The sequence below is a fragment of the Lissotriton vulgaris genome, unplaced genomic scaffold (genome assembly GCF_964263255.1).
Source record: "Lissotriton vulgaris unplaced genomic scaffold, aLisVul1.2 SCAFFOLD_2375, whole genome shotgun sequence".
Lineage (NCBI taxonomy): Eukaryota > Metazoa > Chordata > Amphibia > Caudata > Salamandridae > Lissotriton > Lissotriton vulgaris.
The window spans coordinates 72,454-87,905 of record NW_028252997.1 but is presented as its reverse complement, the minus strand read 5'-3'; the positions used below and the strand labels follow the sequence as shown (position 1 = coordinate 87,905).

The 15,452-nt window shown below is 42.4% G+C and overlaps 1 long non-coding RNA gene across 1 annotated transcript; it reads left to right on the top strand.

The window, feature by feature from the left end:
* Window positions 1-457: 457 nt before the first annotated feature.
* Window positions 458-14,717, top strand: LOC147661193 (uncharacterized). The gene is made up of 3 exons (XR_015306010.1): window positions 458-499; window positions 2,374-2,443; window positions 14,673-14,717. It is a non-coding gene; the product is annotated as an uncharacterized LOC147661193 (long non-coding RNA).
* Window positions 14,718-15,452: the final 735 nt, after the last annotated feature.

The following is a 15,452-nucleotide window of genomic DNA, read 5'->3' as shown; positions in this document are numbered from 1 at the left end:
TCATAATTGCCCTGCCTGCCATGGCGACAGACAGAGCCGTATGCGGTAAGCAAGAAGCAGGAACAAGACAAAGGGATCAAACATTCTAATACTGTGTAGGTTTTAACATCTAATTCCTAGAATCAAAAAAGCCACCTGTCTCAAAATGTGAAAGGCATTATTGAATTCATAATTATCAGACAACGCCTGAATTGTGGTTTGAATGGCCACGGAAACTTCGACAGCTCGATTGTGGAGTTTCGTGTCCTTACCTATTTATTTACCAAGACCACAGTTTTTACAAAATATTGCACTTAAAAGCAGCAGCAAAGGAAACTAAAGCAGGAGTCATCAAGGGTGGATTATTTACCACCCACTGTAATGTGTGTGACACAATCACCTCTAATCCTGGTAGAGCCAAGCCCTTAAACTAACACTATAAAAGTGCAGACATTGTAACACCAAACACCACTTCACTCACAAAAGCATCAGAAGACAACCCTTGTAGAAGCTCCTTCTGGTAAGTTATTGCTTTTAACTTTCAGATTGCTTTTCAGAGCTGAATGAAAGGGTAACCAGTCGAGTCGATTTAGGTTCTGATCATTTCTATATTATTTCAAGGTAAACTTGATTGGATGGTAATGAAACAGTTTATATTTACATTTAAAAAGCCCACACTGATCCAAATCTAGGAGTAAGGTGGGCATCCGGCAGTTCAATTTTCGAGCATAATCCCTTTCAGTCATAGCATTTATATGCTTTAGACTTTCTGTGTAAAAAACACACCGTTCATATCTGATTATTGCTCTCGATTTAAAATGATGTAAAGCTGTTAAAATTAAAATGGTATATTTTGTAGAAGAAATATTCATTTGGTAATGATTCCTTTAAAGTTTGAGCTTGCAGAAGGTTATTTAAGGCTCTTGCTTATCCATATGTTACATGGACAAGCAAAGCCCCTTGCTGACTGACATATGGAAATGCTGTTCATATCTTCAATTTTAAAACGGGATTCTGGGCTGAAGTCTAAAAAAAAGGCAGGTTCGAATCTATGAATTGTTGTATTTACATAGATTTCAAAATGTCAAAAGTCAGGGAATTCACAAAAATCCACAGGAATGTACATCAAAATCTATTTAAATTGTAGATTTCCATGCCTATATTTAACCTTAAACAGCCTGATTTCAACTATTGGAACTCCGATGGTTTACAGTACTATTTAAGTAGTTGCCTCTAGAAGTGGCAATCCCTAGCTGCTTTATAGAGCATAAATATATTAGACCAGGCTTTGATGGCCCTAAATGAGGTTCCTAGAATTGGTGAAAAAAACACTCAGGGCCCGATTCACGAAGGTAAACTTACACTTCAGGTCTAAGTTTACCTTTGCGAATTGGGCCTTTAGACTTCAAGCCTACAGTTTGACTCCAGGTGTAAAGTTGGACTTCTGGTCTGAATTTAGACTTCAGGGCTAAGTTTACCTTTGTAAATCGGACCCTCAGAATGGTTGTGAATGCCTTCATAAATTTTATTAATTTTGTTAATAAAAACTAAATCTGGTTAAAGTATTGTGAAAAGGAGAACAAAAGCTAAACAGTTCAGTTAACAAATGGGTAAACATATTTGTCTGTTTGTTATTTTTGTCTATTTTGCCTCAACCTACTAAATGGCACTAGCTCATATTAATTGTGTACAATCATATAGAAAATTCAATAAAAGGGATTTCCAACCTTAAGGGAAACCTGCATCATTATGGACAGGGCCTATAAAAACATTATGACATAACATTATTTCAGCAGAAATATTACTTAGCTTCTCCAGCCATGTAGTTCACCAAACGTTGAATTATATAAAGATTTAAAAAAAATGTTTCTGTCTCTAACAGATGGAAAGTTATTAAAATGAATCAAATAGTGGTGCAACACAATGATTCACATTTATTGCGCTAAGGGGTCACTTTTCGGCCTTTGAATGTTGTATCACACATGCAAACAGGTGAAAATGATGTCCGGATACTGGAAACACCTTCTATAGTTAGGCTGGCAGAAGGTATTTTGTCTGCTGCAGGGGGATTTTTTTAATGAATAGAAAAGTTACAAGAGGTCCTACTGCATGAAATGGTGCAAGCACAGAACTGAAGAAAAGTTGTAAAACATATCTGTGAGGCACTGAACAAGTGAGGCACACCTTTCATTGCAGAAAATCTGTATAAATAAGCTTGTTTTCACATGGTGTCCCACTACATCTGTTTCAAACAGTGCTATACTCAGGTGGTGGCGAGGTGAATTTTAATACAATTGAGCATCTGTGCTTAATCACAAGATTTTATTTTAATTCTTTGGAAAAACCTTTTTGAAATGTACTCTTTATTAACGTTTTTTTCATATTTCCTTGTAGATACCATTTATAAAAGATGAGGACTTTAGTTGTGGTGTCCTGCCTTCTGGCCTTAGCTGTTTGCATTGCGGTGAGTGATGATGTGTGGGCCATTAGCAGACATAAAGTACTTTGGTGGTCTCACTCAACAATGCTTCTAGTGAAAATATCTTTCATGCTTCTGTTGATAAGTATATATTCCCACTTTCATGTATGCGGTAGTCCGTTCCCTAAAACGGGAATTGGAAACACGTCCTACTGCCCTCTTATGGCTCAAAGGGTGCTTTTGGATTTTCTGGGTGTTTGAAGCATTTCACAATTTGTCTGTTCTTGAAAATGACATTAAATGTTGAGAAGTCTTGAAGTGATGATAAGGCATGTAATGTATGTGTCTTGTAAAGCGCACTGCTGCCCTGAGGCGTTGTGGCGCTGTAGACCGCTGGGAAACCCGTCCTGGTTATCCCTGTGAGATGGTCTCTACTGGGTATCTCCAAGGTGAAATCAGGCATCCCCAGCGAATGTGGGGGGCCGTTGCAGAGATGAGGCAACCTAATGCCCAGAGTTGCCGAATGTGATCCCTGGTTAGAGTAGGCACTGATGCGAGAATTATCGAGTCACCTTGAGGTTCCGTGACGGTTCCGTGACGACTTGAACCCGTGTTTTCAAGTTTGTCGGAAATACATAAAATTAGTATCAGCGAACCGCAAATGATCCATTTAGTATATCCTAGTGTTTTCGCTACGCTACGAGCAAGAGCACTCCTTCCACTGACACATTTCTGATATACACACGGCATCCATCTTAAGATCATGGCCGCCATTTTGTGGTTCCTTGCCCTCACATATGCAATAGCCTCTGATCATTTCATTCACTTCACTTTGATTAAGGACACGTAGCCTTAGCCGGAGATTCACCTCTTACATGACACGTGCACCTTAAACCAGATCACGCTGAAGCTGCATGACTCGACAAAGGCTGCCTCCTCTGCCCGAGGCCAGCCCACCTGAACTGGTTTTCCTGTCCATTGTACCTGATCATGATTAGGCGGCCGAAGCCGGTAGCCTTGCCCATTTACAACCCACAAACATCTCTTATCCCGCTTTTCTATCTTCTGCACCTGGCTCTGCTCCTTTCCTTCTGGGCCTTTATTAGGGGGAGGTAACGAACTTTACGATGAGGCGGTCCGGGTCTTGAATGCAATATTGACAAGGGATTGTGATGGACTGGTGGGAACCCCTCTTCGTGATGTTTGGTATCAGATATTATCGACAGTTCCTGTGTAACGCCAAATATTTATTGTTTAGAGACACAAAGGTTTGGGAATGTACCGACATGTGAAATATTTGCCTAGAGCACAATTTTTAGTATATAAGGAGCAACCCACTTTGTACAAATCGAACAGTCTCCTAGATTCTGCCCGTGTGTAGATTCTGTGACTTCTGTGTCCCTGCAGTAATAAACCTTTGGTCTTTGACGCCACCATCGAGAAGCCCGTGTTTCTGTTCATTTGTGCACCAAGGCAGGTGGGACTCCGGGGTCTTTGGGTGTTGTACCCTGACACCTCTGGACGGAACAAAAAAAAGTCCAGAACTCCAATTGGCGCCCAACGTGGGGCGACGTCATTCGGTACCGGTCCAAAAGCCTGAAGAGTTCGAGAAGCTTCGTGTGAAGATTCCTGAGGGAGGCGCCCCACTTCATCGATCCCGGCATATCGCAAAAGTGGCCCTGAAGTTCTCTTCCACGAGGGTTCCCGTTCAGGACGGCTGCAGTGGGCCGTTGCCTTGACCGTCGCCCTGTCTTGGACCCGAAGTGGTGCAGTCCTTAGTACGGCGAAACGTGACGGGTTTCTCCTTGGTGACGTCTTCAGTGCCTCAGTTAAGTATTTAGTGATAGCTAGCTGGTTACTTTTGTGAGGATTGTTAAAAATCCTTGATCGGTTCTTGGTTTGGTTTGGTTTTGTAAGATTATCACTAGTTGTTCTGGTTACGATAATCTATTTGGTTCAGTTTTGGGTATCGATACATCAGTTCGTTTTGGTAGGCCTAAGTTCTTGGTTCAAGTGCACAATTTGTTTCGTGTTTTGTTTGTTTTGTGTTCCGGACTGAGAATGGTAAGTCGGAAAATGTTGTCTTGTTTTAGTTGCAACAGTGACTCACAATTAGAGGATTCCTGTCTGGTTCCTCCGATTGGGACTCCCCTATATGACCTATATTGTAAGTATGGTGTGGGTCCTATAACTTATAATGAGATATGGGTCCGTTATTGTAAGAAGGATGGTGTCCTTAGTTGGCCACTGCATGGTAGTTTTGAACAAGAGATTCTCGACAATTTAGAAGCGAAATTGTTTAGGAAGAAAGCCCGGCCGGCAATGTTTGACTCTTTTCGTTATTGGCGGAAAGAATCCAAACAGAGAGAAATGAAAAGGTTGAAAAAAGAGCAAAAAGAACTAGAAGAGTTAACTCTAGAGCAAGCGACTAAGCAGTTGCAGGCTAACGAGTGTGAGAAAGCCATAGATGTAGCCATTAGAGAGCGTAACTTAGCGATTGACAAGTGCTATCCTGCCTTGCCATCGAAAATGGCTAAGATACTGGAGGATTCCGAAAACGATCCTCTGCTATCTTATCTGTTACGGTCGCCTCCACCGTATGCACAAGGTGCTGCGGCTCCACTTATACCGGATGTTCAATTGCCGGTTGCTGGACAACCTGGTGTTCTTGTTCCTCAGAATCAAGTTCCTATACCTCCTGTGGTGAATGTAAATGTTCCTACAGCTCCTCCTCTTCCTGCACTGCCCGCTCCTATACCTACCACTGTACCTATTGGTCCTCAAACTATTTTCCTCGATACTCCTACTGTTTCGTCATCTATTCCTACCTCTACTGCGTTCTCTATGTCTGCGAGTGTACTAACTCCACTTTCTGTTCGTCGAAGAATTACTGATTCTGTTACTAATATGCTGTCTCCTATATATAAAACCTTGATTAAGACTCCTACTCCTGACTCTGTTCAGAGACGGAGTCAGCTTCCAAGTACTGAGGAACGGGGAGTTTTAGACTCCACAGCTCTCAGATGGATTACAAAAGTTAGAAGATATAGTACGAAAGATGTGTTAGAGACATTTATGCAATGGGGAGAGCCAACACAGCGATACGTCTTCGACGAGATGTGCTCGTTGTTGCGTGAGGAAATAGAAGAAGACGATGTCGAATCAGATTTGGAAGATTTAATTAAGATTCAAAAAGAGTTTGCTGCTGGAATGATAGTGGGCGATAATATAAAGGAAGCGATGGAACTCATTTTGAGTTTTAGGAATGATCCATCTCTTCGTTCGCCGAGAGATTTAGAGAAAGGTAGAATGAAGCTAAGTCGCCAATATCCTATGAGGGAAGTTCCTCCAATTTGGCGCGAAGCAGTACAACGTGATGATAATGCGGGTATTGCAGCTGCTCCAGCACAGTTCCAAAGAGTATGGATACATATTCCGTGGAAGCGAGCAGAAGTGTTAGCAGTGAAACAGGCCTTGCCAGATCCACGTAAGAATCCAGCCGGATATTACAAGGAATTGACACAGACAGTTGAGGCTTGTATAATGAACTTAGCCGACATTGATATGTTGTTTGGTAATGTAGTTCCACAACCAGTGTGGGCTAAAATTCGTAGAGAGGATCATCAGGCTGCTTTAGGTGGTGATTGGGCAGCTATCACTGCAGCAGATGCTCAACAAATAGGTGGTGCGAAACCCGAACCCCTAATTGCTAATCTTCCTGGCAGAATAATAGATTTAATGAAGACTCTGATGCCAGCATTGCGTGTTAATTGGGATAAATTATCCGCATGCAAGCAGAAGAAAGACGAAAGTGTCTCCGACTTCTTCACGAGGTTCGAAGAGACTTTTGTAGACCATAGTGGTCAGGATATGAGCACTGAAGGAGGACAGAGATTGTTTGTCGATAAATTTGTGCATAATTTGTTACCCGAATTATGCAATAAATTGAAAGACTCAGAAAGTGCGTGGGCTGTATCTACGACAGCGCAAATACTTGCGACTGCACAGTACTATGAAAATAGGGATAAAGAGGAAAAGGAGAAATCAGAGAAGAAAACGAAAGATTTAAAGACTAAAGTTCTTTTACAGCAGGCGTATCCGCCTCGCACGAATCAGACTAATATGCAACAGAATTCGTATCAAAAGACAGATTATAATTCGACCAGGCCTCAATACCAGTGGAATCAGTGTGCGTACTGTAAGAAAGAGGGTCACTATAAAAATGATTGTCAGATTTTAGCGCAAAATAATGCGGCAGCAGCTCAGAGAGGTCGTGGTGGTTTTGCACAGAATTCTAGAGGTCGAGGACGAGGTGCTATGCCTCCACAAACTAATGATCGTCCTTCTAATCACTTTGATCAGCGAAATGTACAGTCAGCTCAACAGAATAGATCTCAGCAATATCTTGTTGAGGATTATTGTGAAGTTGAAGAGGGATTTCAACAAAATGGGTACTAGGACAGCCATAGACAGAGAGAGGGAGTAGTATCAGTTCCAGTGGATCAGAGTGGGCCTTATGTCGCAGTAGCAACATCAGGTGTAGTCGAACCGTTTCTGTTGGATACTGGTGCCGCAAAAAGTTCTATCATGCATGCGAAACTCCCTGGCGCACCTTTGTCTGGCTCAACAAATGTTTCCGTAGGTTTTTCAGGCGCCCCTGTGTACAACCCGATATCTGGTCCTTTGTCTATTTCTGTTGGACCGTGTCAATTGAAAGCACCCTTAATTTTGACGACAGGTTGTAATGAAAATCTGCTTGGTTTAGATTTGTTAAAACGACTATATGCGACATTGTACTGTTCTCCGGAAGGAGTACAGCTTACTTTGGGTAAAAGACTCACCTCTCCGATGTACTTGTCAATGGACAAACTCCCGCCGGAGCTACGTTCACTCCCTGATTCTCTTTGGGCGACTGGTCCCAATGATGTAGGTCTACTAGAGATTCCACCGTATGTAGTAACTTTGAAAGCGAATGTGAAATTTCCAAGAATTCCTCAATATAAAATATCGAATGAAGGTGAGCGTGCACTCTTATTGATTGTGCAAGATTTGATTAAAAAAGGTGTGGTTGAAGAAACGCGAGGAAATGTTTGTAATAGTCCTGTATTGCCGATTTTGAAACGAACAGATCCTACAAAGCCTCCAGTCTATAGGTTTGTCATAGACCTTAGAGAAGTTAATAAGATTGTAATTCCGCAGTTTCCTGTAGTGCCAGACATTACTGCTTTGTTAACATTGATTCCTGCTACAGCTACATGGTTCTCAGTCATCGACTTGAAGAATGCCTTTTTCAGCATTCCGATAGCCGAGGAAAGCAGAGATATTTTTGGCTTCTGTTTAGGAGGTCGCAGTTTCAGATTTAAACGCGCTCCACAAGGCTACTGTGAAAGTCCATCTATTTACAGTCAAGCTTTAAAAAGCCAGTTAGATTCTTTTGTCCTTCCTCCAGGTTCTGCCCTAGTACAATACGTAGATGATCTTTTGGTGGCTGCCGATGACAAGGAAACTTGCAAAGCAGCTACAATTTCACTATTGCATCATTTGTCTAATTTGAATCATAAGGTGTCACCTTCCAAAATGCAATATTGCTGCCAAGAAGTAACCTATTTAGGTCATCTCTTGTCAAAGGAGGGAAGGAAGTTGACCCCAGAAAGAATAAAAGCAATTATGCAAATGAGTGTTCCACGCACACAGAGGGAAGTACGTGCCTTTCTAGGTATTACCTCTTACTGTAGGCAATGGATCCCAAATTTTTCACTTTTAGCAAAACCGTTGGTAGCTTTGACTGGGAAAAATGTTCCGAGTCCGGTGCCATGGTCTGATGAATGTCAAAAGAGTTTTGCTGAATTACGAAAAGCTTTGTGTTCAGCTCCTGTATTGGGCACACCTGATTACAGTAAGCCATTCACGCTCTACGTTCACGAAAGAGAAGGTTGCGCGTTGAGTGTCTTGACACAGAAGTTTGGTGATAAACAACGCCCTTGTGCGTATTTCTCATCAACATTAGATCCGGTAGCTAGAGCATTGCCTAGTTGTTTGAGGGCTACAGCGGCAGCTGCAGCTTCCATTCGACAATCTGCTGGTTTGGTGATGAACAATATGCTAGTGGTCATGGTTCCTCATGCAGTGGACACACTCATGAACCGAACGAAGACACAACACCTTACTAGTGCGAGATTATCTGGTTACGAGCTGACGTTATTAGCGAGTCATATTCAGATCAAAAGATGCAATGTATTGAACCCAGCAACATTGTTGCCGACTGATCAAGAGTCGAGTGATTCTGAGCCACATGACTGTTATTTCAAAACGGAAGAAGAGACAAAAGGTCGTATCGACTTGAGAGATACTCCTCTATCCGACCCAGATGGTACGCTGTATGTGGACGGGTCATGTTTTAAATTGGAGAATGGTGATGTGACTGCTGCCTACGCGGTAACGACTTTGAAGACGATTGTGGAGACTGCAAGAGTGAGTCAGAATTCTGCCCAAGCTGCAGAGTTAATAGCTCTTACGAGAGCGTGTGTTTTAGCTGAGGGAAAGAGAGTGAATGTGTTTACAGATAGTCAGTACGCATTTGGCGTGGCCCATAGTTTTGGCCGGTTGTGGAGAGAAAGGGGTTTCATTACGTCCCATGGGACTAAGATTCAACATGGTCAGCTAGTTAACGACTTGTTAGAATCTCTAACCTTACCGACTGAAGTTGCGATTGTGAAGTGCAGTGCTCATAAAGCAATCACGGATGATGTTGGTCGGGGAAATGCCTTTGCTGATGAAACCGCTAAACAGACAGCTAGAGACATGATGAGTAGAATGTATGTTGCTACGTCTGCAAGATGGATTGCTGAGTCTGGAATGTGTGAGGACACAATGGAAAGTGTGAAAGAGATTCAGAAAGAAGCGACTGAGGAAGAGAAACGCGTATGGAGAGAAAGTACGGGCAAATTGGACTCGAATGGATGTTGGATCGATTTGACAGAACAGCAGCGTTGGATGTTGCCTGATGCATATGTGCTTGCAGTAGTGACGATGGCGCATGGAGTGGCGCACATAAGTTCTAAAGGGATATGTAAGATGTTAGCTCCGGTTTGGAAGAATGAGGGAATCAGTAAGTGTGCAGAGAGAGTGGTGAAAAATTGTATGGTGTGCTTGATGCATAATCCTGGCAAGGGAACTCCAACTCCAGCTGGTCATTTTGCTCCTCCTTCCTGTCCCTTTGAAGTAATACAGTTAGACTTCATTCACATGGAACGCTGCAACAATTTAAAATACGTCCTGGTGGTGGTTTGTGCTTTTTCCAGGTGGATAGAAGCATACCCACTAAAGGACAACACTGCTTTATCAACTGCCAAAATTCTTCTCAAAGAATTTTTCCCTAGGTATGGAATGCCACGGATTGTATGGTCAGATAACGGAAGTGAGTTTATAGGGAAAGTTATGCAGAGTGTGTGTGCTGGTCTAGGATTGAAACAAAAATTTCATAGTGCGAACCATCCCCAGTCTGCTGGTTTAGTTGAGGGTTACAATGGCACCCTCAAGCTTAAAATAGCCAAAATTCAAGCATCCACAGGTTTGGCTTGGCCAGACGCACTTCCTTTGGCCTTGTTATCAACGAGAGCAACAGTGCATTCTAGAATAGGGCTTTCTCCATATGAGATTGTATTTGGCCGCCCGGCAAATGTCTGGGGTGTGCCAAGGCCTAAACAATTCTGCTCCATTGAATATCCTATGTTGATAGACTATCTTTACGACTTGACTGCTAAATTAAGTCTTATTCATCAACAGGTCTTTGATGCTTTGCCAAAACCTCCGGAGAGTCCAGGGCATCAGCTGAAACCCGGCGACCACGTGGTGGTCAGAAATTTTGCGAGGACAAAGAATCTTCAGCCTCGCTACATCGGCCCCTTCCAAATCCTGCTGGCGACGAGGACAGCTGTACGTGTTGCTGGTCGCAAGCACTGGATCCACGCTTCTCACGTAAAGCGTGTTCCACTGCCGCTGCCCTACGACGACTGGGTGAAGAAGGGAATTGGTGCCTCCGAAGCTGAAACAACTCCGAAATTTGTCCCTTTCAGCGATGCCGATTTGATTTCTGACACTTTGAAACGTGACTCTCCTCTTGAAAAGACTGCTTTGAACATTGAAAATTTGTCTCCAGCATCAGAAGAAACTTTGCCATCTGCGAACGTAAACTCTGCAACAGCTGCTAGTGATACACTATTTTCCGATCAAACAGTACCAGCGAAGAAAAGATACAACCTTAGAAGCCATAAAACGAACTAATAAAGCAGGCAACTGCATATTGTGATTTTGATATTTATATACATTGGACTTTTTTGCTTTTCAGCCAGGAAGTTTGCTATTGTTTATTGTTTTTAATAAATTGCCTTGCCGTCTGGGTAGCCGTAGGGTCGTGGCTGTGTGCCTAGTTTGAATTTGCAGGGGTCTGACACAAGGTCGATCTTTCTGTTAGTACTGGGAACTCCCAGGGCTGACAGAGGCATTTTCATCTACGTACACATCATCAGTGGTCGCGAGCGGATTGTAGAAGATGGAACTTCCTGCGCTGCAACGAGAAAATGTGATTTACGTTCGCAGAAACAGACTAAATAGAATTCTTCATAGCAAATGTTTCTTGATGCAATGTGCCATTACATTTTTGATTGTTTTAGCAACACTGGTGGGTGGAATTGTCTTTAGCATAAATTTGATTTTTGTGCCAGTATCTACAGTACCTCCCCTTGATCCTGCTATTTCTACTGTTTCTTCTATACACTCTTTTCACTCGTTTCCGGAACATGAGCAAGCTCGACGCTCAGAATTCATTAATAATACTTTTGTACAGCTCTTGCACCAACACCAACTGGTAGTTAACACGACAGACTGTTGGGTGTGTGGCTTGATACCCCACACTATGGATAAAGGTATTCCCTATCTGGTTTTGCCTTTCAGCTACAATGGATCATTTCAGGCCCTTCAAACCATCTTTGCTTATGCTCTTGAGACCTATCCTCCACGTCCACCACGCTCCACTAAATATAACTCTGCCAACAAAGCTTTAGTCCAGGGAATTATTGACATGATCAAAGACGTCAATAATACTCCATCTTACCCTAGAGACGAATTGCGAGTATATTTAAGTTGGAATACTTCAGAGTATCGCCTTAGTTTAGGAGAAAGCAAGCGTAAAAGCTCAACTCCAATCTGGGTCGTACCTCACCGAGGTCAGGTCTGTTTGCAAGGTAATGGGAGAAATCCGAGAGCTCAGCTAGGGAGGAGTGAGTGCGTAGAGACTTATGTGTTTCCGGCTAACTCTTCCCCTGCCTTTCTTACTGCTAGGGGTACCTATTTCATTTGTCGAGACAGAGCTTATACATGGTTGCCTGCCGACTTCTCAGGATCATGTTATATTGCTCGATTATTGCCTCCGACATACACTGCTTCACCTGATTACCACAGAACAAGAGTAGCGAGAGGTGTCTTCAGCAAGGAAGATACAGCTGGTCAGGAAGCTGGAGACTTCTTCAAAGGCTTCCTTCCGTTCTGGGGGCCTATGGCCAATAGTAGAAACATACGTCAGCTAACACGGGTAGTTGAATCTACTATTACCGAAACTGCTGGTGCCCTTAGCAATCTGACAGCTGAGCTTCAGGCGGATAGGCTCATGACATTGCAGAACCGTATGGTTCTAGATGTTATACTTGCAGATCGAGGTGGGGTATGCAGAATGATCCAATCGAGCTGCTGTGTCTTTATTCCTAATAATGCTCCAACAGTTTACGAGGCGATCTCTAAGTTGCACAAGATTTCGGACTCCATACATGTAGATGAGGGAAACTGGTCCTTTATGGAGTGGGTTTGGACTCTGATCTCAGCGTGGGGATGGAAGGTTCTAATGGTCATTGGTGTCATCTTAATATTACTATTCTCATGTTGTCTGATTATCCAGTGTGGTCCTGCTCTGTGTAGTCTTTGTGCTACAACCTGTTTTAGGAAACCACCTGCATTTGGAGAAAAGACACGAGAAAGGATGATGATACAACAACATGTCACTGACCTGATGAGCATAGAACTAGATTCAGACATAGATTGAGTAATTGCCTATGTAAGGGCAAAAGGAGGGTCTGAGGTTCCGTGACGGTTCCGTGACGACTTGAACCCGTGTTTTCAAGTTTGTCGGAAATACATAAAATTAGTATCAGCGAACCGCAAATGATCCATTTAGTATATCCTAGTGTTTTCGCTACGCTACGAGCAAGAGCACTCCTTCCACTGACACATTTCTGATATACACACGGCATCCATCTTAAGATCATGGCCGCCATTTTGTGGTTCCTTGCCCTCACATATGCAATAGCCTCTGATCATTTCATTCACTTCACTTTGATTAAGGACACGTAGCCTTAGCCGGAGATTCACCTCTTACATGACACGTGCACCTTAAACCAGATCACGCTGAAGCTGCATGACTCGACAAAGGCTGCCTCCTCTGCCCGAGGCCAGCCCACCTGAACTGGTTTTCCTGTCCATTGTACCTGATCATGATTAGGCGGCCGAAGCCGGTAGCCTTGCCCATTTACAACCCACAAACATCTCTTATCCCGCTTTTCTATCTTCTGCACCTGGCTCTGCTCCTTTCCTTCTGGGCCTTTATTAGGGGGAGGTAACGAACTTTACGATGAGGCGGTCCGGGTCTTGAATGCAATATTGACAAGGGATTGTGATGGACTGGTGGGAACCCCTCTTCGTGATGTTTGGTATCAGATATTATCGACAGTTCCTGTGTAACGCCAAATATTTATTGTTTAGAGACACAAAGGTTTGGGAATGTACCGACATGTGAAATATTTGCCTAGAGCACAATTTTTAGTATATAAGGAGCAACCCACTTTGTACAAATCGAACAGTCTCCTAGATTCTGCCCGTGTGTAGATTCTGTGACTTCTGTGTCCCTGCAGTAATAAACCTTTGGTCTTTGACGCCACCATCGAGAAGCCCGTGTTTCTGTTCATTTGTGCACCAAGGCAGGTGGGACTCCGGGGTCTTTGGGTGTTGTACCCTGACACCTCTGGACGGAACAAAAAAAAGTCCAGAACTCCAATCTGACCCTGGTCCATGCATGCGCAGTGTGTAATATTTTGTTTTGAATTCCCATAAGCTGCAGGCGGACAACATCAGTTAATATCATTGTTCGGAAAAACCACTCTGAAAAATTCATCCTGTACTGGATGTTAAAGCCTCTACTTTGCAGTGTGTAATGATAAGGGGAGAGAAGGCATTAAGCTAGCACTGTGCCCTCAGAAGATTCTTTTAGAACACACATAGAATTAAGGACAAAACACTATTTATTAAAAGGGGAAACAAACAGTGTAATACAAGGAATACAGTACCCTCTTCCTTACATTATAATGATGTTGCAAGTCACTGAGGAATTCCATAACCATATAGAGGAATGAGGCGGAAGACCAAGTTCTTTTATAAGGTATTGAACATTATATTCTGTCAACCCACTGGAGTCCTGATCAGAAGAAAATGAAAAAGGCAAGGGAAATTTTTTATCTTCAGGGATTAAAAATAAAAACATATGGCGTGCATGGGATGTCTCTTTCAGTTCTCATCCATGTAGTGAGCACTCTTAGATAATGGCACCAGTTTTAGCACATTTGCAGCTCATTCTTTAGCAATGGTCCAGTTTCCTGTAGATGGAAAGCCAGCGTTAAAGCAATTTCCCCGCCTCTGGGCACTTGGTCAAACACAATTCCCTTCTAAAATGTGTTTTCTACTTTTTTAATGGGCAGTATGTAACCACTGGCGGTATTCACAAATTATCATATAACATTACCATGTTTTCCAGAATAAAACTCCTACAAGGCACCGTTCGATAACTTCACCCTCTCAGAATCTTAGTGAATGAATGAGCCGTGTGTGGAATGTACATAGCAGGTTTTACCTCATTTTGGCCCTGGTTTGCAGCAGATGTAAATAACAAAGGGCTTATTGTCAAAGGAGTGGCATCTGAGATGATGGTCAGGATGGGGATTCAAAGTTAGTCGATAGTAGCAGCTGGAATCAGCAATGGAGCTGATGGAGGGAACAGCATTCTTATGTCATTAGTGCAGGTTTAGAGGGTAGCTGAATGGTTCAGTTACAACTGGTAAAGGTAACTTTAAGTTAATGGTTGAATACAGTGTCACTTTTGCATTGCATTTCACCCCAACTACACCCGGCTAAGAACATTGTTTTCTTCTAAATCTTTATTTTCCCTACTTTCCAGGCCTTTGAACGGGATGAGAGGAGTGCAAGTGACAGTGGTGTAAGTAGGAGAAATTCTACCATAGTTTCTTACATACTGCAGTTAACAATGCATTCTACCTTTGTATGTTAATTTGTCTTATTAGTTTTTTATAAAATATTTTTCTGGACTCTCTCTGGATAATATTCGGGCTTCTGTGATTGAATGATCTTAGAGCCTACACCACCTGGACGATGAATAAGGCACTTAGATAAAATAAAAGGAAGGAAACAATTCAATTTGAATCAATGGTACTTACTTTGTTTAGTATTCCATTCCATGTTTGCCAAGACTAATAGAACCATGGTCCAACCATATCTACATTGTTTGTGATATTATTTAAGATATAACAGTACTTCTCCACTGCTAATTCACTGGAAAAGAGCACAAGAAATCCCAATGGGCAAGATAGACTGTGTCTGACTTAATGGTTGATCTTTGACATTTCACGTTCTTGCTTTTTCTTTACATTATTCCTAGATACATTGGCAGATATGCAACATATCAGCAATTTATGTATAATTAAGTCTTAATGTGTTTTCCTGTAGAATCTGACTACATGGGTCAAGTTCAAAGGTTAAGCGTAGAATGCAGCATCTGTTTTATGCATCTAAAGAGTATAAAGTGAATTAATTTAACTCGATACTTCTCTGAGTTAGTTGGTAATTTTAGACAACACATATCAGAAATTTAAAGAGGCAAACCTTGCTTACTGTTTCTGAGTAGTTCTGTCAGAAAATAAAGCAGTGACTCTTCTTGCAG